This window comes from Capricornis sumatraensis, chromosome 4 (assembly GCF_032405125.1).
Source record: "Capricornis sumatraensis isolate serow.1 chromosome 4, serow.2, whole genome shotgun sequence".
In the NCBI taxonomy this organism is placed as follows: Eukaryota; Metazoa; Chordata; class Mammalia; order Artiodactyla; family Bovidae; genus Capricornis; species Capricornis sumatraensis.
The window spans coordinates 111,968,196-111,995,071 of record NC_091072.1 but is presented as its reverse complement, the minus strand read 5'-3'; the positions used below and the strand labels follow the sequence as shown (position 1 = coordinate 111,995,071).

Genomic DNA, 26,876 nt, shown 5'->3' with positions numbered 1-26,876 from the left:
CACTCCCAGGAAATAGGCTGAGCATCAATCCCAACAAAGAGAAAGTTTTGTTTGCCAAACAAGAGTCTCTTCATTAACGCCTCATTTGTACTGATTGTGGAAGACACGCTGTACAATGTTTCCATGATGAGGAAAAAGAAACAAAGTTTTGCTGCAGTCACTAAAGTCAGTAGTCACCAGCTCCCTGCAGGTTAAAACCTGCTCCCAAAAGCACACGTCACCATCCTTGATCTCAAAGGCTTTAAACCAAGCAAAATGAGCACTGGGTCCCTGTAGCTGCCAGCCAGAATCACCACATATGCAAACACGTACCCTAAAAATTCACTGTGTTCTAGGAAAGAGTAGAGTGAACAGCATAAATCACAAACGCAGCTCACATTCTCCAACCCCTCCTTCCCGGTCCAAGATGCTCATTTTGTCACAGAGCTCGCAGATCAAGACCAAGTGTTGCATGAAATGAAGTAGGATTTGGTTAAGATTGGCTTCACAGCAGAAAATCAGATAAAGGTATAAAAAAAAAAAAAGATGCTGCATAAAAACTATCATGGGAGGTCTTGCTAAATAGACAATGAACATACAGCTAACAACATTTGTCTGCCCCCATGGAGACTAAGCTCTGGCCAGCAGAATGAGAGCAGAAGTGATGGGAGCCAATTCCAGGCCTGGTTCAGTCAACTCAATGTCCTTATTCCCTGGCTGGCTGTCTTAAAAAAAAAAAAGAAAGAAAAAGGAGATGACCTTCAGAGTGACCTTAGGTGCCTTGTTTTGAAAACTGGCCAAACAACAAGACAGAAGGAGCCTGGGTCCCTGAAACACCAAATGGAAGAGGGCTGCCCCAGCAGGAACTCCTCCTCTAGACTGGTGCATAAGAAGCTCTTCTTGCTTTCATTTACTGTGACCTGGAGATTTCTGTTACAGAAGCTAGGGTTACCTTATGTAATACAATAAGTCATGAAGAATTCATATATAAGCCTCTAAGAGCCCCTAATGGCTGTGGAGCTTCCTCTAATGTGCCTATCCCTGGAGCCCATTGTCCTGTATCAGTTGTGAATGCTACTATTAGTATGCGCCACAATCACTGAAGGCCAAAACTAAAAATCCGTGCACAGAAACGAAGACCCAGTGCAGCCAAAACTAAAAAAAAAATTTTTTTAAAGAAAAGATTTCACAGCTTATACGTGGCAAAGTTGGAATTTGAAAGCAGGCAGTGACTCTATAATCTCTGCTCCTATCCATTCCGTTCACCATAACTTCTTGCTATAAAGCAGTAAGAGTTGACTCTTTATCTAAAAAGGCAAAATGTTCTGCCTGGGCTGCAGGTGGGGCCTCCAGGCTGGGAGAAGGGATCCTGGGTATCCTGCTACCCGGCGCCATTCACCTTCCTCTAGTCATGATTTAGCGCTGGCAGTGATGGGGGCCATCTGCTCGCCACCTGAGCTCTCCCTGCACTGCCCTGTCACAACTCACATCCTGGTCCTCCAAAGAGGCCTCCTTGGAGCCAACGAAACCAAGTCCCCCTAAAACCGAATTCCCCTGCTGAGTTTATGATTAACCCCTCTATCCAAAACTTTATTCCTTTTCCTTTCCATCCCTGTTACCCTCTGGATTAAGGAGGATTAAAGAAAAGGTGGAGATGAAACCAAGCAAGACCCTGCTGGGCCTTCCCAGGTTCAAAAGTCCCTCCCTGTCTCCTCCTCTTTGTTTTGGCCTGAGTTCCAAAAAGCAGACAAGCAGTTAACAGAGTCCCAGGACTCCTAGTTTCACCTGAAGGGCTACAGATAACAATCTGATGCATATCTTTGAGTTCTGCATAAACTAAGACCACCCCCACAACCCAGTGGAAGATGACTACATGCTGACCACAAGCACGAGATCCCAAATAGGCTAGAACCAGAAGGTTGATGATGGAGATTTCAAAAAGCACCATCCTGTTACCACACCACCCATCAATCAAAAGAAAATCCAGGAGCCACAATCCTCAGCTTAAATGTTGCCTTCAAAACCATTCCCTGAAAGCCATCAGGGAATTCGAGTCTTCAGAGCACGAGCTGCCCATTCTCCTTGCTTGGCACCAGCCCTGCCATAAACACGGTACATTCCTTCTCCACCATGGGCATCAGTAGATTGGCTTTGCTGTGTGTCAGGCAAGGAGACTCGAGTTTGGTTTGGTAACAACTGCACCTGGAGCCGAGAGGGGCTTCCTGTCCACCCACCCCCCAGGCTCACCCACTGCCAAGCTTTCCGTCATCTTTCCACACTTACCAGGCAATCTGCAGAAATGCCTCCAGCACGTGCCTCTGCTCTCACCTCCCTAACCTCCACTTCTTGCTTCCAGATTGCTCAAGCCTGACTTCGAGGTTATCCCATTTGGAGGTCAACTGTTCTGACAGCCAGCTGTATTTGTCCCCTCTCCCCTCCCCATTCTCCCTCCTCTTTCCAAGTAATGAATGATGGCTTGGCAAAGAAAGCAGAAGCCTCTGCCAAAACAAAAGGTCTGGCAGAACAGCTCTCCGGAGTTACTGTGTCCTCTTATTCCTCTGCCTGGCCAGGTTTCCTGTGTGTTTTCCATCTCTGCTGGGCACCATGGTACTCAATGTGACCACTCTAACGTCAGCACTAGGACTGCGTTTCTCAAAGTGGCACACAGTACAGAATCCCCTGGGCTGCTGCTTTGCCCCTGGCCCTAATGAATCAGGCTACCTAAGCAAGCCTTAGAAGGTTAGTTTTAAGTTCATCACAGTACGTTTCCTACATGGTTCTAACGTACTCACTCTTGAAAGCAGTCTTCCAAGAGAGGACCTTCCAAGGCAGGCCTAGAACAATCTGGTCCACAGTCAGCAGGCAATTTACGCATCATCTCACATCAGCCTCATTGCAACTCTAGAAGTGGGTACAATTTTTCTTCCATTTTAGTGATGAGGAAACTGAGCCTTTGAGATCCTAAATAATTCCCAGGTCACATGGATAATACCTGGCAATGTAGGGCTTTGAACAAAGATCAACCCCAAGCTCTAAACCTGCTCTGAAGTTCTCATAAGCTAGATGAACTTCAATATTTTCAAAAGCTGATAAAACTGGGTACCTATGTTCACTTGTCATGTTTCTCTATTACCCATAAAGCCACTGTTAGAATGAAAACTCAGAAAACAGGCACCTTATCTTTAGGAAGTTCTTACCATACTTATTTTTGATGAGTAAGTGTAGTAAAAAATGTGTTCCATGAAGTGAAGAACACTGTTGATTTTACATCTATTCTAGCCTCAGTTCTCACCAGTGCCAGAGGTAGCGCAACTTACAAAGGAAATTGACATTAGTTGTCTTTATAGTTCACCGTCACAATCTTTTTTTATCTCCTTCCCACTAATCCTATTTTAGCAAAGCATTAAGCATAAAGTAGGTAAGTAATGAGACACTATAGAAACAGAGCTGAATTGCTAAGCAAATAATAATAATGATAATAATGAAAATAACAGCTACATTTATTGACTGCTTACCACAGCCAAGCTCTTTACAGATATTATCTCATTTGAACCTAAGTAATATTATCCCCAATTTACAGACTGTGTGTGTTGTGCTCAGATGCTAAGTCATGTCCAACTCTTTGTGACCGCATGGACTGTAGCCTGCCAGGCTCCTCTGTCCAAGGGATTCTCCAAGTAAGAACACTGGAGTGGGTTGTCATTTCCTCGTCCAGGAGATCTTTCCAACCCAGGGAGATCGAATCTGCATCTCCCACACTTGCAGGCAGATTCTTTACCACTGAGCTACCTGGGAAGCAATTTACAGACAAAAAAACTTAAATGTAGAGAGGTTAACTTTCCCAAGGTCACACAGCTAATTAAGTAGCAGAGCTGTGATTCCAACCCACATTGGAGTCACCATGAAATCAACTGCAGTAAAAACACTTGCTATACACAGAGTGGTCCCCAGAAGGGCAGCAGCAACATCCACCAGGAGAGTGTTAGAAATGCAGACTCTCAGGCCGCACCCAAGATCTATGAAATCAGGACCAAGTGCACAGTTAAGTCTGAAAAGCATTCACCTAAACCACGGTTTCTCAGCCCAAGCACTACTGACATTTGGGGCTGGATAATTTTTGCAGTCCTGTGCAGTATAAGGTGTTTAGCAGCACCTCTCACCCCAGTATACCTACTAGATGCCAGTAGTAACTCCTCTTTCCCCACCCAAGTCATGACGACTGAAAAGATCTACAGCCGTATCCAATGTTCCCTCTGAGAGTAAAATAGCCCACAGCTGAGATCCACTGGCTAGATGAGAGTGCTTTTCTGCTGGGCCGAATTTCTGGCATGGAGCAGAGGTTTGTGTGCACAAAGTGGAGGCCTGTGTCCCAGGGATGTGTTAGCCAAAAAAGAACTTCTAAGTTCTGGGGACTGGGTTCCAGGTCTGTCACTACCTGGCCAGTGGAGCAGGGAGTGACAGAATCAGGTTTGTGCCCCTGAATCCAGCCTCACCACCAATAAAGCAGGGTTCCTAAGGCAGGGTTCCTCCAAACCTCATTGCATACCAGAATCACCCAGGAGTTGTTTTTTAAACATACAGATTACAGGACTTCCCTAGTGGTCCAGTGGCTAAGACCTCAAGCTTCCAATGGAGGGGGCCTGGTCAGGGAACTGGATCTCACATGCTATAATTAAAGATCCAACATGCTACAACACCTGGCAGAGCCAAATAAATATTTTTTAAAATATAGATTAAGGGGTGCCTTCCCCACTCCACCCCATGGGATTTGATTTTCTAACAAGTTCCTCAAGATGCTCTAAGGCACCCCATCCCTGAACTGGTTTTTAGGAAGCGCTAGACCAGAACATTTCAAGAGGCCCCGAATTCTAAGATTTTACCTTCATGGTCAATGACTCAGGCCTCCTCCCCACCCACCCATGTCACCTACTGGGAGTCCGGGAATCCTCAGGTTGCCCCAACTGAGATCCGACCAGCAGGAACCACACTCCGGGCCCCAGCAAGCACTGTGTGTGCACCTCGGTGGCCTCCCACCTCCAGCAGAGCGCTTGGCAGGACTGAAGGCAGCCTGCGGGGCTGGACTATCTTGAGCGCAGCGGAACCTGATGCTAATTTCATTAACACAGAGAGAGTCAGGTGAGGCGGGGCTGCTCCAGCCACGGGCAATCTTGGGAAAGGAGACACACGTGTGAGACTATTTCCCAGAGCTGCACTCGGTGCTAATGCAGGCCCAGAGGTCCTTCCTAGTTACTGACTCTCCCTAGCAACTTCTCTCTACTAACTCTTCCTAGGTGCTGACATCTTACACTGCACAGGACAGCAAAGATTATCCAGGCAGGGAGACGCTGATTGCAGAAGATGCCCCTGGGTATATGGGGCAGCCCAGGGAAGATGCCAGGGAGCCGGAAACACATCCTAAGCAAGAGCAGGCTCGGTCAAAGATTCTCGGCAGAGTCAAAAGACACAGCTGACATTTACGGAGGACATCCAACACATGTGCACCGTCTCCTTCACCCCACTCAGCCTGAGCACCTCTGTCTTACAGGTGAGGGAACTGGGGCTCAGAGCCCTGGACACCCAGCACTTACAGAAGAAAGGGAACTGGGTTCATCTCTAAAAAACCTAGAGGCCCCATCTTGTTGCTTTTTCATTTCCTGGATCTGAAGAGAGGCCTTCCCAGGTGTCTTGGCAGTAAAGAATCCACCTGCCAATGAAGGAGACTTGGCTTCAATCCCTGGGTCAGGAAGATCCCCTGGAGAAAGAAATGTCAACCCACTCCAGTATTCTTACCTGGAAAATCCCATGGACAGAGGAGTCTGGCGGGCTACAGTCCACGGGGTGGCAAATAATTGGACACGACTTAGCAACTAAATAACAACAGCCCTCTGAAGGGAACCTTCGTGAACCAACTTTAATATTCAGTCAACACCCCCAAGGGTGTAAACAGAAGCCGGGACTGCCATGCCACCTGGTCCCAGAAACAGACCTGCAAATTTCCTAGTTAAACACCACGTTACTGGATGCAGACTCTGACCTACAGAAAAGCAACTCATGGGCTTTCTGAGCTCAAAAACAGTAGGTTGAGCCCAAAAGTGTTTTACCACTTTTAATTCATGAATCTACCCGACTGTGTTTTCTTTCTTTACAAAGATTTTCTTTTTCTTCCCATAAATCCTCATCCATTCAGTCACTGTCCTTCCTTTTGACTCTTCCTACCAGTTCCTGAAACAAAGAAAGGGGTTAGAGGTCTAAGTGGGTCCCAGGTGCCAGAATTCCGGGTGCCAGAATTCGCTTCAGTCGTGTCTGACTCTGTGCGACCCCATCCCTGGGATTCTCCAGGCAAGAACACTGGAGTGGGTTGCCATTTCCTTCTCCAGTGCATGAAAGTGAAAAGTGAAAGTGAAGTCGCTCAGTCATGTCTGACTCCTAGCGACCCCATGGACTGCAGCCTACTAGGCTCCTCATCCATGGGATTTGCCCGGCAAGAGTACTGCAGAGGTGCTCCCCAGATAAGATGATGGGAAGAAACTAGTTGGCTGCTTCATGTGGGCCAGGAGCTGTTCTAAGCATTCACACAGATTTGTCTTTTTACTCCTAATCCCATACACACTTCTAAAGGTTGGTATTAATTAATACCCCCAATTTGCAGGTGGGCAATGAATGAGACTCTGAGGGCTTTCCTGGTGGCTTAGCGGTAAAGAATCTGCCTGCCAATGAAGGAGACACAGGTTCAATCCCTAGCTTGAGAAGATCCCCTGGAGAAGGAAATGACAACCTATTCCAGTATTCTTGCCTGAAGAATCCCATGGACTGGAGCCTGGCGGGCTACAGTCCATGGGGTTGCAAGAGAGTCTGACACGACTTAGCGATTAAACAACAGTGAAGTTCTGAGAGGGTTAAAGACTTGTCCAGGTTGTATGGCCTGAAGGTCTGTGTCCCTCCAAAATTCATAGGCTGAAATTGTAACTCCTACAGATAATGGCATTAGCAGCCAGGGCCTTGAAGAGATGCTTAGATCAGAATGGTGGAATTCTTAGGAATAAGATTAGTGCCCTCATAAAAGAGGCTCCAGAAAGATCCCCAGTCCCTTCTGCCAGAGGAGGACACAGCTAGGAGGCAACAGCTATGAAGCAAGGAGATGGCCCTCGCCTGACCATGCTGATACCCTGATCTCAGACTTCCAGACTCCAGAACTGGGAGAGATCCATTGGTTGTATATAAGCTACCCAGTTTGCAGTGTTTTGTGAGAGCAGCAGGAACAGATTAAGACACCAAAGTTCCACACCTAGGAAGTGACAGAGGTGGAGTCCATGCCATGCTGCTCACCACCGCGAGCTGTTTGGCAAACATTTGTATTAATCTCATGTGCCAATGGTTCCTTTTCCCTTGTGTACCTATACCTCTAATCACATGATACAGGCCTGCAGGTAATGCCTAATCTACCATCTAAGACAGTGCTCCCCAACCTTTTGGGCACCAGGGACTGGTTGTGGAAGACAATTTTTCCATGGGCCAGGATTAGGGGAGATGATTTCGGGATGATTCAAGCACATTACATTTGCTGTGCACTCTGTTTCTATTATTATTACATCAGCTCCAGCTCGGATCATCAGGCATCAGATACTGGAGGTTGGGGACCCCGATCTAAGACCTGACTACACCAAGGGTGGTCCTCAGACCAGGAGCATCACCAGGGAGCTTGTCAGAAATGCAGAATCCTCGGTCCTGCCCCAACCTCTTGCATCCAGTTTGAGAAGTGCTGATAAGATCCTTACTTTCTTGATTCAATGTAAGGAGTTGCCTCGCACTTCCCCCTTCCTGGGGTCTGGGTCTCAGGAGGCTGGGGAGTCTAACATAAGATTTTCCATTTCCATTGTTGTAGGAAATGGAAACTTCAGGAACTCTTTCCTGATGAGCACCCTTGCTCTCTCCTTTCTCCACCTCATCTCACAGGCACATGAGAATCTGAACTGTACAGTCTGGCAGCTGCCTGATTTAGCACCATGCTGCCTCCCAGGGAGCTCCCATGTTAATTGTCTCGCACACGCAAAGGGTGGAGCTCAAAAGTTCAAAGACTGATTGCAGGGCAGATGGAAATTATCACTCACTAATCAAATGATCTCCATTCAATTGAGTGACACAGCAATCTGGGGAGAAGACATGAGTTCTGTTTGGGGGGTATTTTTGCCCCATAGCAACAGACAGGTACTCCGACAAGAGTATCTCCATCAGTTGAGTCACCTAGTCATTCCAGTGTATTGTAAAAACCATGCACTTAGAAGGAAGAGGGAAGAGCAGCTGAGGTCCCAGAAGTGTCGTCAGGGGGAGAGGGGAAGGTCAGGAGTTTGGCAGGAGCCGAGGGTCTGAAACACTTTCCCCAGTGACTGACACCAAAGTCTGGTTTGCTGTTGTTGCTCACTCTCTAAGTCGTGTCTGACTCTGCGACGCCATGGACTGTAGCCCACCAGGTTCCCCTGCCCGTTGGGTTTCCCAGGCAAGAAAACTGGAGTGGATTACCATTTCCTTCTCCAGGGGATCTTCCTGACCCAGGGTTTGGTAGAAGGCACTTAAGACTTGGCCTGTGTTCCCAGGGGGGAGGCTGGCTCTTCCTCCCGCATCTGGGGGCACCTGAAGGACCTCAACAAGTGAAGACTGTAACTACAAGTTCACTCCCTCCAGGCCAGCGTGACTGGCCAGTCCTGGGACTGAGCACTTTTCCTGTCTGAGACGATTTGAATTCTCAAAAATACCCAGGAGGGCACTTACTGTCCCAACCTGAGCCCATTTTACAGGTCAGCTGAGTACCTGCACGCTTAAGTGACTCACTCAATGTCAAGAATCTAGTGGTCAGGCGAAGACTAGAACTGAGGATGTGACCATCCAATGCTCGACCACATTCCCCAAGAAGGAGAAAAGCATTTGAGTCCAGTACCTCCTGCTCGGTGCCTCCACAAGACCACCCAGCAAAGTTATTGCCTCCAGGGACTTGGAAGTGCCCTCCTGCTACTTCCTGGATCCCAGGCCCCACTGTGTATCCACCCAAGGTGTGTGCTAACACCGATCCTTCCCTGGCAACTCCTAGGTGCTGGCTTTACAATCAAGGCCAGGAAACCTGCAGAAGACAGACAGACTCACGGTCCAGCTATGAAGGCAAGAAGGGGAGAGAACTATCTCGAACATCTTTCTACTCCATCTCCAGACCGCGGTCTCACCTCTTCTTCCAGAATGCTCTGAAAAGCTGCTCCACTTTTCTGCCCCTCTCTCCCTATGTCTGAGAAGCTCAGAGCCTTTCTGATCCTCAAGGACTCAGAGAGGAATGAAGCATCCTGATCAACAGGCCCTGTCTACACTGAAAGTCAGCCCTGCCCTAGGGATAGAATCAAAGGACTCTATTCAATCCCTCAATCAAACCTACCTTCCCGCCTGGGACCCTCCAGAGACCAGAACCTGAGGAACCTCCTCGCATTTTTAATTTTTAGATTTACTTATTTGGCTGTGCCAGGTTGCAGCATGTAGACACTTAGTTGCAGCACATAGGATCTAGTTCCCTGCTGCTGCTGCTGCTGCTGCTGCTAAGTCACTTCAGTTGTGTCTGACTCTGTGCGACCCCATAGACGGCAGCCCACCAGGCTCCTCCGTCCCTGGGATTCTCTACGCAAGAACACTGGAGTGAGTTGCCATTTCCTTCTGCAATGCATGAAAGTGAAAATTGAGAGTGAAGTCACTCAGTCGTGTCTGGCTCTTCGCGACCCCATGGACTGCAGCCTATCAGGCTCCTCCACCCCTGGGATTTTCCAGGCAAGAGTACTGGAATGGGTTGCCATTGGACCAGGGATCAAATCCAGGCTCCCTGCATTGGGAGCTCGGAGTATTAGCCACTGAACCACCAGGGAATTCACTCCCCCCCCATTTCATTTCCTAACATCCTAGATTAACTGGCCAGCCTGCTGCAACAGTTCAGTTCCTCTCCTTCCTTACCACAGGGAATCAGATGCACTGAAAGCTAAAACCCTTTGGGTGAATGAGTCCCCCACCAGCCCAGCACAAAAAAATGACTGTTCAGCTTTGTCACCCAACTGAAACCTGGCAATGCAAAGGATCTATAATTCTTCTACCAAAATATGTTTTGTGGGGGAAAGTGTATCTCTAACTTCAATAGATCCAGCACCATAATCACCATGGCATTTATTCCTCTACCCCTTTCCTGTTGAATGCTCCTCTCTCAGCTCACATAATCCCTTCTACTGCTTCACAGAGAAACACTGAGTCAAACACAAATCGTTTTACATCTGTAAGGCACCAAAGGGCAGAAGACACCAGAAGGTCACTCACCTCTCCCTTTTTCATCCATTTCTGGACCCTCGTTTCATTTTGCCTCTGCTAATCATGTGGCTTAAAACCAACATTTCAGATTCTCTGTGCTGCTTATCACTAACCTGGGACTGATCAAGGTAAATCCTTACCTACCAACATAAAAAATGAGAGGCCAACAAACTCTTAGCAAGCACCAGGCCCTCTGAAAGAGAGGCAATATTATATGCAAAGGAAATAAGAGGAGAGCTGAAATATAAACTGCCAGGTATTAATGCAAAGTAATAAACCAGGGAAAGGCCCAATAGCAACGTTTTATGGAGACAAAGCAAGAACTTCTCCCAAGGGCAGGGGAGGCCAAGAACAGAGCTTCTAATCTAATAAATCAAAGCAGAAAAAATGAACTATTAACAAGGCCTGGCAAGTGTATCTCAGAAGACAGCTCCAGGGAAAAACAGACAGAGCTTAAGGGTCACCAGGGGTGCTGGATTAAAAGTCCACAATCAAATCCTACAATGCCATACGAATCTTATTTAGTTCTATCGAAAGATACTGATGACGAGGCTTCCCTGGCGGTCCAGTGGTGAAGACTTCACCGTCCAGGGCTTCCCTGGTGGCTCAGTGGTAAAGAATCTTCCTGCCAATGCAGGAGACATGGGTTTGATCCCTGGTCTGAGAAAGATCCCAAATATAAATAAATAAAATTACATTAAAAAAAAAAAGTCACCTTCCAACACAGGGGTGCAGTTCAATCCCTGATCAGGGCGCTAAGCTCCCACATGCCTTGCAGCCAAAACACCAAAACATAAAAATATCCAATAAAGACTTTAAAATGGTCCAAAAGAAAAAAAAAATCTAAAAAAAAAAAGTTCCAAAAAATGTTGATGGAGCACGGGCTGCCTGTACCAGGCACATGGGGCTCAGAGAATGCCCTAGACGCTATCGTGGCAGTCTCGCGGCCAGCTGGGATGCCTAGAGGAGGATAACAAGGGAAAGGAGGGTCTCCATGAGAGGGGGCTGCTGGGGAACTAGACCACGGCAGGAGGCAGTCTGAGGCCCCAAAGAACCAACACCGATTTTTGATGATTCCTCTTTCTGTCTTTTGTTTTTGGGGTGGGGAGCGGGGGGAGGGGGGTTCCTGAACTGTTCAGTCTTGAGCTACCTGCTGTCCAGACTTAAGTATCTATTTGATTTATATAATAATGACTACTTTATACTCACAAAGCTTTCATGACCCACGAGCATGGCTCGGGGCACATTTTCTCCAAGTCCTGGCTCTTGATGTTTTCTTGCTGAAGCCAAGGTTAAAGAATGCAGAGTCTGACCCCAGAAGAGAATAAAATCGATGATCCAGTAACCAACTGATGTTCCAGGCTTGGGTGGGAAGGTCAAAGGACAGTCTCGCCAACCTGGACATGGGAGTCCCCCAAGTCCTCCCTTTCCCCCACATCCAGGTGAGAAACCAGAAGGAGGCTACAGGCATTTCTACCTCAGCTGTTGCAGCTCCAATGGCTGGTTACAGACTTCACCCCAATTTCAATCCAGGCTCAAAGATACCCACCCTACCCATCACTCTCATTCCTTCCCCCAATGGCCTCTACAGAAAGCCCAGGTACAGAGGAGTAAATCAAAACTGTCTGCTTCTCCACAGGAAACAAACTTATGGTTACCAAAAGAGGAAAGAGGGGGGAAGGATTAAAATTGTAAGTTTGGGAAAAATTGATAAAGACTACTGTACATGAAATAGATAAGCAAATACTTTATGGTTTCATCCACACACAAAGAAGAGATAAGCAAGAACGACTTACTGTAGTGAAGGGAATTATATTAAACATCTTGCAATAACCCATAATGAAAAATAATCTGAAAAAATATATATAACAGAACCACTTCACTGTACATATGAAACTAACACAAAATAGTAAATCAACTGCACTTCAATTAAAAAAAAATGAGGAAAAACCTTGCTTCTCTAATAGGCTTTAAGAAAAGGATGAAAAACCAAACACTTCCTTCCCCACAAAAAAGATTCACCAATAAATATTTGCTAAGTGACTGCTCTATTTTTCAGAATCCATGTGAACTGAAAAACAAGAACCGTGGACCAGACAGAGAGACCTAAATGAAACTAATCCTGGGGAGAAAAAGAGGATAAGGACTGGCCATAGTGAGTCATTGAATGTTGTGAAACAATAGAGTGGTGGCCCTCCTGAAAAAGAGTTAAAAAAATAAAGACACAATGAATAGAAATTCACAACCAAATCACTTCTTTCTCCCTTCTTACTGCTGGAAAAGAACACTAACAGAAATAATTCCTTCCTCCGGCCACCTGAAAACTATTCGAAGTTTTCTCAAAGAAACCTTGCATGCACAATGTTATCAGCTGCAAAAGACTACTAAAATCAATAGCTAACTCAAGCATCCCAGCTCTTTGAACTGAATCCTCCCTACTTCCACTTGAATGGGCTCTCGGAAATCATTAAGAGCTGCACAAATAACCAAGACCCCTTCCCGACAAGTCAGATAACCCAGAAGTGAAACTTGCTGAAATCTTCAATGAAAAGAATCTCTAAGGGCAGTTTCCAACAAAAGCATCTTTGAAGGCCTGACCCTCCTGTGAACTGCATGGTGGATTACTGCGGTCACGAGACATTAACACCATCCCTAGTCTTCGTGTGCACATCCCTTTGTTCTTCTAGCTTCTTAGTGGGTTGAAGCGAAGCTCACCCTGGCAGCTGAAGATTCCTCTAAAATCTAGTCACTCCTTATTCTATCTGCCCAACTCCCAGTAATGGCTGGCAGTAAAGCCTTTGAAATAAAATGGACCCATCTGCTTAGGGAAGCATCTTACATCTGACTCACGCACAGCCCAGGAGGGAGAGAAAAGCTCCCTCAAAGATGGTGACATTATTAAGGTGAAACTGATGTCCAACATCCCTGAAGCCACAGGATGGAACAAAGTAGGGGGCAGAAAGAAGTACCTAGGAAATGCCCACCAGCAGCTCTTGCAGGGCAGAGTGGCCTTGTCAAGGAACAGGTGCCTTCAGCAGGCTTGCTGTCACATGGCCCTCCTCCCCATCCAATTTCTCACCCCCGCTACTGGGGGTGAGACCCAATGACCTCAGAAAGGGGACAAAGAAGACATACAGAATGTTAATTTTTTTTTCCCCCATTCACAAGGTACTCGAGAAGTTGTGACAGCATCAGGGGAATGAAATCATGTATGAGTTTGCTAGGGCTGCCATAAAAAATACCACCGACTGAGAGGGCTGAAGAAATAGTCATTTACTGTCTCACTGTTCTGGAGGCTAGAAGTCCAAGATCAAGGAGGCAGGGAAGGGCTGATTTCTTCTGCGGGCTCCCTCTTCAGCTTGCAGATGGCCACCTTCTCCCCAAGTCCACACAGTCTTTCCTCTGTGAGCATGGACCTCTGCCAACCCTTTGTATGTCCAAATTTCCTCTTACAAAGACACTAGTCAGACTGGATTAGGGTCCCCCCATGTGACTTCATTTTAACTCAGTCACCTCTTTAATGACCCTGTCTCCAGTCACATTCTGAGGTCACAGGGGTTAAGACTTCGATGTATGAAAGTAGAAGGGGAAGCAATTCAGCCCAAAACAAATGACAATGACAGTAACTGTCCTTTAAAGCAGGGCTCTCCAACCTCCGGGATCTAATACCTGATGACCTGAGGTGGAGCTGATGTAATAATAATAGAAATAAGGGCACAACAAATATAATGTCCTTGAATCACCCTGAAACCATCCCCGCCATCCCCTGGTCTGTGGAGAAATTGTCTTCTGCAAAACCAGTTCCAGGTACCAAAAAGGTTGGGAATCACTGCACTCAGGGATCTGATAATCAGATTACGCCAGGTCCTTGATGCACCTCGGTTTGTTAAATCTTTGCAGAGTTCCCATGAGGCAGATATTCTCCTTTACAAGTCACACAGTTAGAAGGTGGCTAAATAACCCACAAGCTTAAGAACAGAGATAGGTCTGAGCCCAGGATGCGGAAGAGCAAGGCCTCCCTTCCCCAGCTCCAGTGGAAAGACTGTTTCTAGATAGCAAATGCTTTCAGACGCCTCAGTTCAATGATCCTCAGAACACCAGAAAACTCATCCTTTAAACTCTGTCCAGGATGTTGTGACAGGAAATGACACATCATGGGGGTTTTCTGATCTTGTTTTTTTTTAAAAAAAGTTTCAGGGGATTAATCTGTGAGTTGAGTTCTTAATGGAGATTTGATTTTACAGTGTCAAAACAAGACAACTGTAAACAGGGCATCTCCAAGAGTGAGGAGGGGGCCTGCAGATTTCATGGGCTCTGGGCCATTATTTACTAATAGGATTAGCAGATGTGAGTGTGGAATTGCTCCCCTGGCTTGAAATAATGCAATGTATTTTTCCTAATGTAATTTGAAGAGTCTGTTAATACAATAAGCCAACGCAAACTTTAGAAGTGATACGGGGAATTGCGGGCAGCAGTCACTTCGGTAACACCCTAAAGGAAACTTGACTAATATCAGGCCTAATCAAAAACAATTAGGGCGCTTCCCTGGTGGTCCATTGGTTAAAACCCCCTGCTTCCACTGTAGCATGCACGGGTTCAATCTCTGGTCTGGGAACTAAGATTCCACATGACGTGCAATGAAGCAAACACAATATTTTTAAAGTGTTATTTAAAACACACACACACACACACCCAATCAGATAAGATAAAGATTAACAAAAAATAAACCAAATATAGTCAGCCGTATCTGCAGGTTCCACATCCGCGGATTCAACCAAACAAGGAACAAAAATATACTTTTTTAATGTTCTAGGCTCTCACCTTCTGAGAGGAACAATGTTCTTTCTATAGAATAAATTTGCTTCCACTTAAAAAAACATGTCCAGAAAGTTCCATAACCAAAACTTGAATTTAACATGCACAGCCACAGCATTTACACTGTATTTACTATTTACACATTATTTACATTTTATTAGGTATCGCAAATAATCTAGAGGTGATTTTAAAGTGCAGAGGAGGATAGGCATAGATTATATGCAAAGACTATACCATTTTATATAAGGAATTTGAGCACCCAAGGATTCTGGTATCTTCAGGAGATTCTAGAATCAAGCCCCGGAGAATATCAAGGGAAAGCTGTATTTGACAGCTATTTTTAAACTGGCAGGCATTTCAGTGCTCCCACAGCTTTTAAGAAAACCCAGGGACTCTAAGAAATAAACCTTCGAATGCAATAATAGCTCATTAACGCAACATCCCCCACCCCCCAACACATACACATATAGAATACAGACCAAATTCAGGAGCTGAATAGTGCCAAGAAAAAAATATTCAAAATTATGTGTCTCTTTCCTCACTTTTTTCTATTATTTATTCAAGACTTAGGGGAATGCAGGCCAAACAAAACAGTCTTTTACAAGCCAAGGGCTTAAGCGACTTGGCCACTATTTGTGAAGTCCATGTGCTACAGGGTGCTTCTATGACAACTGTGGCATGGGCCTTATTCTGGAATCTTCCACTCCTGAGCCCACGAAGGAAGTCTGTTCTCGAGAAAGGATCTCATTGTCCATTAAACCTTCCGTGATATGGGTCAGCTCGGGATATGAATTTTAAACAGCTTAGTTAGTTAGGAAGAAGGAGGCAGAGAATTCTCTGGGAGCCAGACAGCCAGGTTCAAATCCAGACGTAAGCCTTTGCTAGTTGTATGATCTTGGGTAAGTTACTCAAAGTCTCTGAGCCTCAATTTCCTCATCTGTAAAATGGAGTAAAAACTGGAACCTTCCTCCTAGAGTCATAGTGAGAGGTAAGACACACAAGCTATTTGGAAGATTTAGTGAGCACTCAATAAACAGCTGCTGTTACTGTGGATTGCATGCTCAGGCGCTCGGTCACGTCTGACTCTGCGACCCCATGGACTGCAGCCCCCGAGGCTCCTCTGTCCATGGGGATTCTCCAAGCAAGAACACTGGAGTGGGTTGCCATTTCCTGCTGCAGGGGATCTTCCCGACCCAGGGATCCAACCTGCAACTCTTGTATCTCCCGCATTGACAGGCAGGTCCTTTACCACAGAGCCACCTGGGAAGCCCGTCAGTTTGGATTAGTACCAATCTATATATTGATTACAATATGAAGTATAAAGTAATAAAACTGCATTGTTTAACCATAATGAGATACTGCTTCATACCCACAGGGATGGCTACTATCAAGAAAACAGAAAATAACAAGTGCCAGTGAGGATGTAATGAAATCGAAACCCTCATACACTGTTTGTAAGACTATTAAATGGTGTAACTGCAACAGAAAACAGTACAAATATTCCTCGAAAAATTAAAAACCGAATTATTATATGACACAGCAATCCCACTTCTGGACATAACTCTGAAAAAAGTGAAAGTAGGATCTCAAACAGACATTTGCAAACCCATGTTCACAACACCACAGTTCACAATAGCCAAGAGGTGGAAGCAATCCACACATCCACTGATAGATAAATGGATTAAGCAAACGTGGTACGCACATGCACTGGAATATTATTCAGCCTTTAAAGGGAAGGAAATTCTGACACGTGCTACAGCACGGACGAACCTTGAGGACACTGTGCTAAGTGAAATAAGCCAGTCACAAGACACATACTGGGAGTCAAAGTTCAAAGAAACAAGGAGGAGGGTGGTGCTTGCCAGAGGCTGGGAGTAGGGAGGAATGGGGAACTGTTTAACGGATACAGTTTTGCAAGCAAGCAAAGAGTCCTGGAGATGTGTTGCACAATGATGGGAATATACCTAACATTACTGAACTGTACACTTAAAAATGTTTAAAATGTTCAATTTGGGGATTTTTTTTATTCCCTGGAGAAGCAAATAGCCACCCACTCTAGTATTCTTGCCTGGAGAATTCTTTGGACAGAGGAGCCTGGTGGGCTAGAGCCAGACACGATGAAAGCGACCAACACAGACACACTGTGTTTACCTAAAGACTGCTCGAGAAGCTGTGGAGCTCACCGCCAGAAGTCCTCCCCTTAGGGAGAGGATCAGGATTGGAGGGGTTTTGAGGAAATTATAAGAAACCTTCTGACTGAGAATAGATTCTATTTCAGAGCTTGGAGACAAAATCCTTCCCCTGGGAAACTGCCTCCAACTCACTCATCACATCCTCAGAAGTGGAAACCCTACTTTTCATTTCAGAGATGTTATCACGGAGCTTTTCAAATAAGAGCCTTGATAAGGAACATTTAACATGTGATGCGATGGCTCCAAGGCAGTGAGGGCTTAGAGATACCAGTGAGGCCAGAGGGGCCCACCAGCAAGCTGCCAAGTCCCAGGCTCTGCTGAGAGGTGCAGGCTCTATCTTTCACCTCCAGGCCGTCCCTTTAGAGGGGATCCTGTGGAGTGTTGGGGGAATGAGCCCAATTCTATCCATCAGCCCCTGGACTCCAGTCCTTATAGAGCGACTGGGTCACAGATAACGAAAAGCATATTTCTGTGCATGTCAGACCCCAGGGAGCATCACACCAAGTGATGAGATGCTTCAGAAGGGACTGCCCTCCACAGACCTTAAACCTGTGTTCTTATATACAAGTTCCTCTCCTCCTTCCCTTGCTCTCAGGGTGAGTCACTGCCAGCATGAGTCTGAGCCAGAGTTGGGGTAGGGAAAAGGATGGAGGGAGGGAAGATTTACTGGATGCTGTCATCCTCAGGCTTTCAAAGGGTCCCTCCACTGCCAACCTGAAGTTCACTTCCACAGCACACCTCCCACATACATAAGAAATACAGTTGCCATTTATGAAGCATTTGACATATCTGCATATATTATTTACATCTCTCTCACACAGGTCAGGGGCTTCCCTGGTGGCTCAGAAGGTAAGGAAGCTGCCTGCAATGCAGGAGACCTGGGTTCGATCCCTGAGTTGGGAAGATCCCCTAGAGAAGGAAATGGCAACCCACTCCAGTATTCTTGCCTGGAGAATCCCATGGACAGAGGAGCCTGGCAGCTACAGTCCTTGGGGTTGCAAAGAGCTGGACACGACTGAGCGACTAGCACACACCCAGGACAGGTCCAATCCACCAGCTTTACAAACCAGCATGTCTAGATTACTTATCAGTGTACACACAGCCCCTCACACCTGAAAGGAGGTACTCAGTATCTGTTGAGGGAATACCTGGGTTGCTCTGAAAACACCTGCGTCTATTAAAATAGAGTCAATTAAATGTCCTAAGGAAGCCTACCTGGTTCCAGGTAAAAATGTTCTTTTCCACATCCATCATTTAATGAGAACCCAATAAAGACTTTGTGCTGTCGACAGACACCGGTTCCCAAGTACGTGCAGATCAGAGGTTCCCCTGTGCCTGTGAGTAAGTGAGGCTACCCTGCTGCCAGCAAACTGCTGAGCTGTAACACACCATTTGATTACTGTCTTGTTTCACTTTCTGAGCTTCTTCTTTCGGCTCAAGAAAATCCACCTTGGCTGAAAGCAGGAAAGACAGTGATGGGGAAGTGTGGCACAGGATTTCGACACCACAATATTCCTCAGCTACATCCTGGATGCTTGTTAATAAAACCTTCATCAGCACAACTGATGTCATACCCATGGTGGTATCTCCAAGCTGAATCTTGTTCCAGAAGGACCGTTCAACAGCCAAAAGTATAATTTCAAACAGGAATTTCATTCTTTATTCATAACTTCCAAAGTGCATTAACAGGAATTTATTCATTCAGTGAGTCAACAATATTTATTGAGTTCCTTCTTTGGAGCTGGCAGTCAGGTACATGCCAGGGATACCCAGGGAGGGATGAACAGACAAAGGTTCTGCCCACAGGCAGCCTCTATGTTGATTGGGGGGGGGGGGTGGAGGGGAAGTAAAAAGGAAGAAAAAGAAATGAATTTCAAAGAGTGATATGTGCTTTGAAGAAAATAAAAGAGAATGCTGTAATAAGAGGGAATTCTTTAGAACAGATGGTCAGGGATGGTGTCTCCAAGTGGGGGTAACAAGTAAGCAGAGACTAGTTCATGGCTATCAGGCAGTCTTTAGGAACAACAGCATTTTTCGTAGACAGACTAGCAAGTGCAAAGTCCCTGGGGCCATTTTTGAGACAGAAAGAAGATCCACGTGACTGAAGCATGGCCAGTGAGGCCATGGGCAGGAGGAAACCATCAGAAAGGTGAGCAAGGGCCCGGTCTTGAAGCATCTTATAGACCCTAGGAAGTAACGGTCAGAAGTCCATCCTAAGCACAGTGGGAATCTCTGGATTTTTGTCTTTAAAAATCTCTTTCAAACTATTGCATAAAGAACAGATCATGGGGATGAGCAGTAACTCTTCATAATGTGGATTCTACTCACCTGTTTATTTATTTGGACTTAAAACAGCATAAAATTGTTTATGTCTTGTTGTTTAAAAAAAATAACATAAAAGTTATTCTGTCACAGTTCTAGGGGCCAGAAGTCTGAAAGCAAGCTGCTCTATGGGAGAACTCTCCTTGCCACCTCCAGCTTCCTGGTGGCTACAGTCCTTGGGGTTGCAAAGAGCTGGACACGACTGAGCGACTAGCACACACCCAGGACAGGTCCAATCCACCAGCTTTACAAACCAGCATGTCTAGATTACTTATCAGTGTACACACGGCCCCTCACACCTGAAAGGAGGTACTCAGTATCTGTTGAGGGAATACCCGGGTCCCTCTGAAAACACCTGTGTCTATTAAAATAGAGTCAATTAAATGTCCTAAGGAAGCCTACCTGGTTCCAGATAAAAATGTTCTTTTCCACATCCATCATTTAATGAGAACCCAATAAAGACCTTGTGCTGTCGACAGACACCAGTTCCCAAGTACACACAGATCAGAGTACGTCAAGGCTGTATACTGTCAACCAGCTTATTTAACTTCTATGCAGAGTACATCATGAGAAACGTTGGACTAGAAGAAGCACAAGCTGGAATCAAGACTGCCGGGAGAAATATAAATAACCTCAGATATGCAGGTGACACCACCCTTATGGCAGAAAGTGAAGAGGAACTAAAAAGCCTCTTGATGAAAGTAAAAGATGAGAGTGAAAAAGTTGGCTTAAAGCTCAACATTCAGAAAACTAAGATCATGGCATCTGGCCCCATCACTTCATGGGAAATAGATGGGGAAACAGTGGAAACAGTGTCAGACTTTATTTTGGGGGGCTCCAAAATCACTGCAGATGGTGATTGCAGCCAGGAAATTAAAAGACTTTTACTCCTCGGAAGGAAAGTTATGACCAACCTGGATAGCATATTCAAAAGCAGAGATAATACTTTGCCAACAAAGGTCCATCTATCTAGTCAAGGGTGAACATGATGATTGGAGCTCGCATGATTCGTGATTAACGGCTCTGCATAATCACGACCTGCAACACCCTGATTGCTCCTATCTGATTCTTCCTGACGATCCATGATATTAATGTACTTTACGATTAGATTGAGGTTTTTGTTGCTGTCTCGTTAGTTGTATCTGAAGTAGCGTTGGACACAACTGAGCGACCTCACTTTCACTTTTCACTTTCATGCATTGGAGAAAGAAATGGCAACCCACTCCAGTGTTTTTGCCTGGAGAATCCCAGGGACGGGGGAGCCCGGTGGGCTGCCGTCTATGGGGTCGCACAGAGTTGGACATGACTGAAGTGACTTAGCAACAGCAGCAGCAGTCAATGGTATGGTTTTTCCAGTGGTCATGTATGGATGTGAGAGTTGGACTGTGAAGAAAGCTGAGCACCAAAGAATTGATGCTTTGGAGAAGACTCTTGAGAGTCCCTTGGACTGCAAGGAGATCCAACCAGTCCATTCTGAAGGAGATCAGCCCTGGGATTTCTTTGGAAGGAATGATGTTAAAGCTGAAACTCCAGTACTTTGGCCACCTCATGCGAAGAGCTGACTCATTGGAAAAGACTCTGATGCTGGGAGGAATTGGGGGCACGAGGAGAAGGGGATGACAGAGGATGAGATGGCTGGATGGCATCACTGACTCGATGGACGTGAGTCTGAGTGAACTCTGGGAGTTGGTGATGGCCTGGCATGCTGCAGTTCATGGGGTTGCAAAGAGTTGGACACGACTGAGCGACTGAACTGAACTATCTATTTTAAAGATTTTTTGATGTGGAGAAGTTTTAAAGTCTTTATTGAATTTATTCACAATATTTCTTCTGTTTTATGTTTTGGTTTTTTGGCCGCAAGGCAGGCGGGATCTTAACTCCCCGACCAGGGATCGAACCCATGACCCCTGCATTAGAAGGCAAAGTCTTAACCACTGGACTGCCAGGGAAGTCCTTGTGGATTTTACTTAGATGCTCTGGCTAAACTCTCCTGTCTGTCCTACCCCAGATCACTCCCAGAAAAGTCTGAATCAAATGAAGTGGGTATAGTCGATGGGACTGGCAATGACAGGATTCTCTCCAATGGTCATGAAAGGAGATATCTGGAGACAATCTAACAGGATGTGCATTTGCTATGTACCCAATGAGAGAATACTTGAAAGCTTGGAACCATGTCTGAACACACCAGGCTCTCAGAAATGTTTGTTGGATAAATGATTCAATATACCATTTCCACTAAACTTGATGCGAAGACAGAGATCAAAAAAGTCAGAGACTACCCCTGGCATGCAGCAGAGGACCTGTCCACAGCAGGGACTCCCAACAAGTCAGAGAACTGAGTAAAATGTAAGCAAAATGACAAGCTTTGCCAAAGATCACCCTGTATGTTTCTCTTTGAACGATGGTCAATATTTTATTATTTCTCAAATCTGGTTCTAGAATTTTGGAAACAGCTCAAAAATAGGCACCCCTGAGATGTAACTGTTATCTCTTCAGACACATCACACACACTAAAGCTTTTTTTTTTTTTTTTGAGATGTCAGTTCTTAAGATGAATCTATTCTCTCTTTTCAAAGGCTGAAAGAAGGCCCCTTTCTACTTGTCAATTCCCCTAACCAATGTTCAGCAAAAACATTTTCAAGACCTAACATATAATAAAAATGCAGCTTCAAATCCAATCTCCCTCTTGATTTTTGTTGAACTTTTCAAAAAAGAAATAAATCACTGTGCTTCTGTCTTGATCTGGGAACAGTACAGGCTCAAGACAAATGTTGATATGGTGAAGTCTTCTGACAAACTCTTACGTTGTCTGCAATTTACACGTTGGCACCAGCTGCGTGATACAGTGTACATCTGTCGTAAGCTAGGGGCAGTCAGGTAACCTCGAAGGTCCCTAAACAGGAAACACACACTGCTGGGGGTGGTCAGTATTTGAGAGATGACCATCAGAAGCCCACTCCTCGTTGGCCATCTAATAGCGTGTTCACAATCTTTATCTCCCACAGGGACCAGAAGGTGAGAAATTCAGCTTAGCGAATGTTAGAAATAATCTTGCATCCGTGAAGTGAGTGGTGTTCAAGATGGCTAGGCTAAACTTCTCCACTTTTGCTCAACAAACTGTAGGCTAAGACCCTCATCTTTCAGAGCACACTCTAACCCAGAGTATTGCTTGCTTTGTGAGCCGATATCTGCAGAGGATGCTGATGCCTGTTTCAGTTAAAAAGTGAGCTGAATTGGTGTCAGAACTTTCTCTTCTACTGGGAGAGAAACCTCCATGCAAGATGCAGTCAGAGAGCCTGAAAGTATAGTCAACTGCACTTGGCCAGATTTCAAGGACGAGCTGCACAAGAACATTTATGTGGCTGCCTTCTGGAAGTGCACATGAGGCAGAACCTGGTCGAAGACTTGCTTCACCCTCACACTCCTGAAATAAACTACATGGGAGGCCCAGTGGCCCTTGGCTCCCTTGAAATGCTGGAGGCACAGGGCTCTGCCCAGATATGCCAATGATGGCTGTGAAGGGCTGAACTGCATCTCTCCAAAATTCCGATGCTGAAGTCCTAACCCCTAGGACCTCAGAATGTGACTGTATTTAGAGACTGGGTCTTTCAAGAGGTAACTGAAGTTTTAGGAAGGTCATTAGGGTGGGTACTGGGCTTCCCTGGTGGTTCAGAGGGTAAAGAATCCACCTGCAATGCAGGAGACCCAGTTCGATCCCTGGGTCAGGAAGATCCCCTGGAGAAGGGCATGGCAACCCACTCCAATATTCTTGCCTACAGTATTCCATGGACAGAGGAGCCTGGTGAGCTACATACAGTCCATGGGGTCGCAAAGAGTTGGACATGACTGAATGACTAAGCACATACTCAGGGTAGGTACTAATCCAATCTGACTGGTGTCACTATGAGAAGAGGAGACCTGGACACAAAAAGAGGTTCCAGGGATGCATGCACAAAAAGGAAAGATGACACAAAAATACAGGGAAAGACAGCCACCTACACACCCCAAGGAGAGAGGCCTCAGAGGAAACCAAACCTGCCCACCCCTTGATCTTGGGCTTCCAGCCTCCAGAATGGGGAGAAAGCTTCTGTTGTTAAAGCCACCTGGTCTGAGGTTGTTTATTTTAGTGAAGGCCCAAGCAGATACAACAGTGAAAACCAAGCAGGCTTAAGTGTATACACACACACACACACACACACACACACACACACACACACTCACACACTCACACACACACACACTGCCCCACTCTGAGGCTGCTCTAGCTGATGGAGCAAATCCTCAGTCTCCCTGGGGCCTTGACCTGAACGTCCCTCTTGGGGCAGAGGAGCTTCTTCTTCCTCCTTCTCTCAAACACTAGTCCCATGTGTATAGCCTGACTCCCAGAAGTGGCCCTCACCAGCTAATCTTAAAGTTTAGCTGTCAGATAATACCCTTCTGAAAAGTTTACCAGTATGTAAAGAATACATACAAGGAAATATCAACAATAAAATGGCCTATAACTCTACCTCCCACCCAGGGAGATTCACTTTTTTTTCTTTTTAAACAAAACAGATACATACTGTTCCAAGTGCCTTTTTAACAGGTTTCTCAAGGCAAAACAAACCAGTGAGTTAAGTTCCATTAGTGATCCTGAAAGAAATTTCCCTGGCCTCTCCAAGCCCAACTTCCTCATCTATAAAATAAGGACAATGAGAAAGAACCCCTGTAAAGTTGAATCAATATAAAACACGGCATTGCTTCTGAAGTTCACTGGGCAGCGCAAGAAGAGGTGCCACTGTGAGAAGTCTATAGCAATTCTTGGGAACAATGGGTCATTACACGCAAGAATTTTTGACAGTCATGGGAGGGGAAGAAGGCTATTTTTAGGCAAAGAGAAATGAAAATCACCCGAGGCTGGGTTCTTCGTGTACCCAGCAGCCACCAATGGATGCACCAAAAACAAGGTAAGACTTAAAAATAGCTCAGACCGGAAATGTGGCTGGCTGTTTAGTCTTAACTCTTATCTGGGTCTGTCTCTTTATAAAAACCTAGCTCTCCCAGACTGCTACATTGGACCATTATTAATTTCTGTAACAAAAGTAGAAAGCTGGCAAGTCCTCCAGTGCTTTTAAACAGGCTTCTCCATCAGAAGTCCCGGTTTTGGAACTGGAACCCCAAGTTGGGGGTCTCCCTCATCCCAGGGAAGGTCTCCTCCCTCAGATTTGCCCAGGGGGCTCTTTCCAGCTCTGAGATTCCATGATTAGGGTTGTCCTAGGGATCGGCCCTGGCAGTCAAGCCTTTCGTGTGTGGTCATTAAATACACACCACAGTGAAGCCTGACTACAAAGTTCCAGGAACACACCCTTGAGACAATCTCACCATCCAGAGGAATGAAGCGGAACAGGCAGCCCAAGAACTCGGCCTGGCTCTCTCCGATTCCCCAGCACGTAAGTCTGCAGGGCCCAGGATCAGACTCTGGCTAATCCACCCCACTGTCCAGCCACAACATATGGCCCCCAGGCCAAAAAGTCAGACCCCCAGAGGCTGAAGTCATCATTTCCAAAAGCAAGGATGCCCACCCGAATAGCCGATGGCCATACAGCAGGTCCTCTGACCTGATACTCATTTCTGTAACTCTGCTCAGTATTCTGTAATAACCTAAATGGGAAAAGAATTTGAAAAAGAATAGATACATGTATCTGTATAACTAAATCCCTTTGCTGTACACCTGAAACTAACACATTATTCATCAACAATATTCCAATATCAAATAAAAATTAAGAAGATATGTACATGGATTTTAAAAACCCTTTTCTTCCATGGATGTGAAGTGAGGTGGGAAGGTGGCCTGTGAGTCAAATATATCTGCTCGAGAATACAGACTAACGATCATATTTTCCCTAAAGAGAAAAATCTAAAGGTCAAGCAGGAATGACTAGCTGCAGTCTCACAGGATGGAAGCCATCCAGCAAAGTGAGGCTCACGGGGGCAGGAAGCACTGAATCCCCAGCAGAGAAGAGAAGGAGGTGAGGGGTAGGAGAAGACACACAGACACACAGGGACACACACGGACACACACACACGGACACACACATACATGGACACACACACGGATACACAGACACACGGAGCTGCATGATGATTTATGCTCCAGCTTCAAACCAAGACAAGATGTGCAAAGCCCCAATTCACCTTAGATCGCCCTGTCTCCTAAAAATGGCGCGTAGGTAATTACAACCAGAGGTGCACCCCGAGTGGAGGAGGAGGGCGGGCCAGCAGGAAGGCGGGCCAGCAGGAAGGCTGTGGTCAGAGGCCTTTTCATTTTCCCACTGCTTCCATTTCCAGCTCAAGTGCTATGACGAGCCCCACTGATCAGAAAAGCACTATGAACAAGACCAAGCTCTGAATCTGAATTTAAGGCTGCCCACGACCCGGCTCCCAAGTCTGACAACGGACAGTATTTTACTGCTGGCACAACTGGACAGGAACCAATCGACCCTGAGTCAGGACTGGATGTCAGAGGTGCTGCGTTCACCCTCTGGGGTGAGGTGAAGGCCTGGAACAGTGCCCAGTGTCCATGGACCCTTCTTGCGACCTGCCATCCCAGGCTCCCCCTTGCTGCTGCATGTCTGACCCGCCCCCTCCCAACTTTCTAATATCAAACACAGGCGTTCCTGCGGTGACCCCTTTTATTCTCCACTGGAATCATTTGCTGTTGCAAAGATCAACTGCAGATTTTTCAGAGTCACCCAACCTTCCAGGGATATGTTTCTCAAAATGAGGTCAGGGAACTCCTATATCAGAACCACCAGGGGAGGCGGGGTGGTAGGGTTTGTTTGGTAGAGTCCTAACTGAAAGTGAAAGTGTTAGTTACTCATTCATGTCCGACTCTCTGCTACCCCAAGGACTGTAGCTCGCCAGGCTCCTCTGTCGTTTGAATTCTCCAGGCAAGAATTCTAGAGTGGGTTGCCATTCCCTTTTCCAAGGGATCTTCCTGACCCAGGGATTGAACCCGGGTCTCCTGCATTGCAAGCAGATTCTTTACCCTCTAAGCCACCAGGGTAGCCCAGATTCCTAAATTCCACCTCAAATCTACTGAATCCAACCCCAAGTCTGCATTTTGAGCAAGCTCTGCAAGTGACGCAGAATATTTGAGACCGACTGCCCCAGTGCAACAATCCCTGCCCCCACAATGTCCAAGGGCAAGTTAAAAGAAACACACACTTTTGGACCCCACAGTCTCAGAGAGTGCCCTCCCCAAAG

At 46.1% G+C, this 26,876-nt stretch overlaps 1 protein-coding gene and 1 non-coding gene across 3 annotated transcripts in view; one reads left to right on the top strand and one right to left on the bottom strand.

Annotated features, from left to right (window-relative positions):
* Positions 1-26,876, bottom strand: part of CHST11 (carbohydrate sulfotransferase 11) — a 260,929-nt gene that overhangs the window by 207,628 nt on the left and 26,425 nt on the right. The window lies entirely within an intron of this gene.
* Positions 20,559-20,698, top strand: LOC138079405 (U8 small nucleolar RNA). The gene has a single exon (XR_011144877.1). It is a non-coding gene; the product is annotated as a U8 small nucleolar RNA (small nucleolar RNA).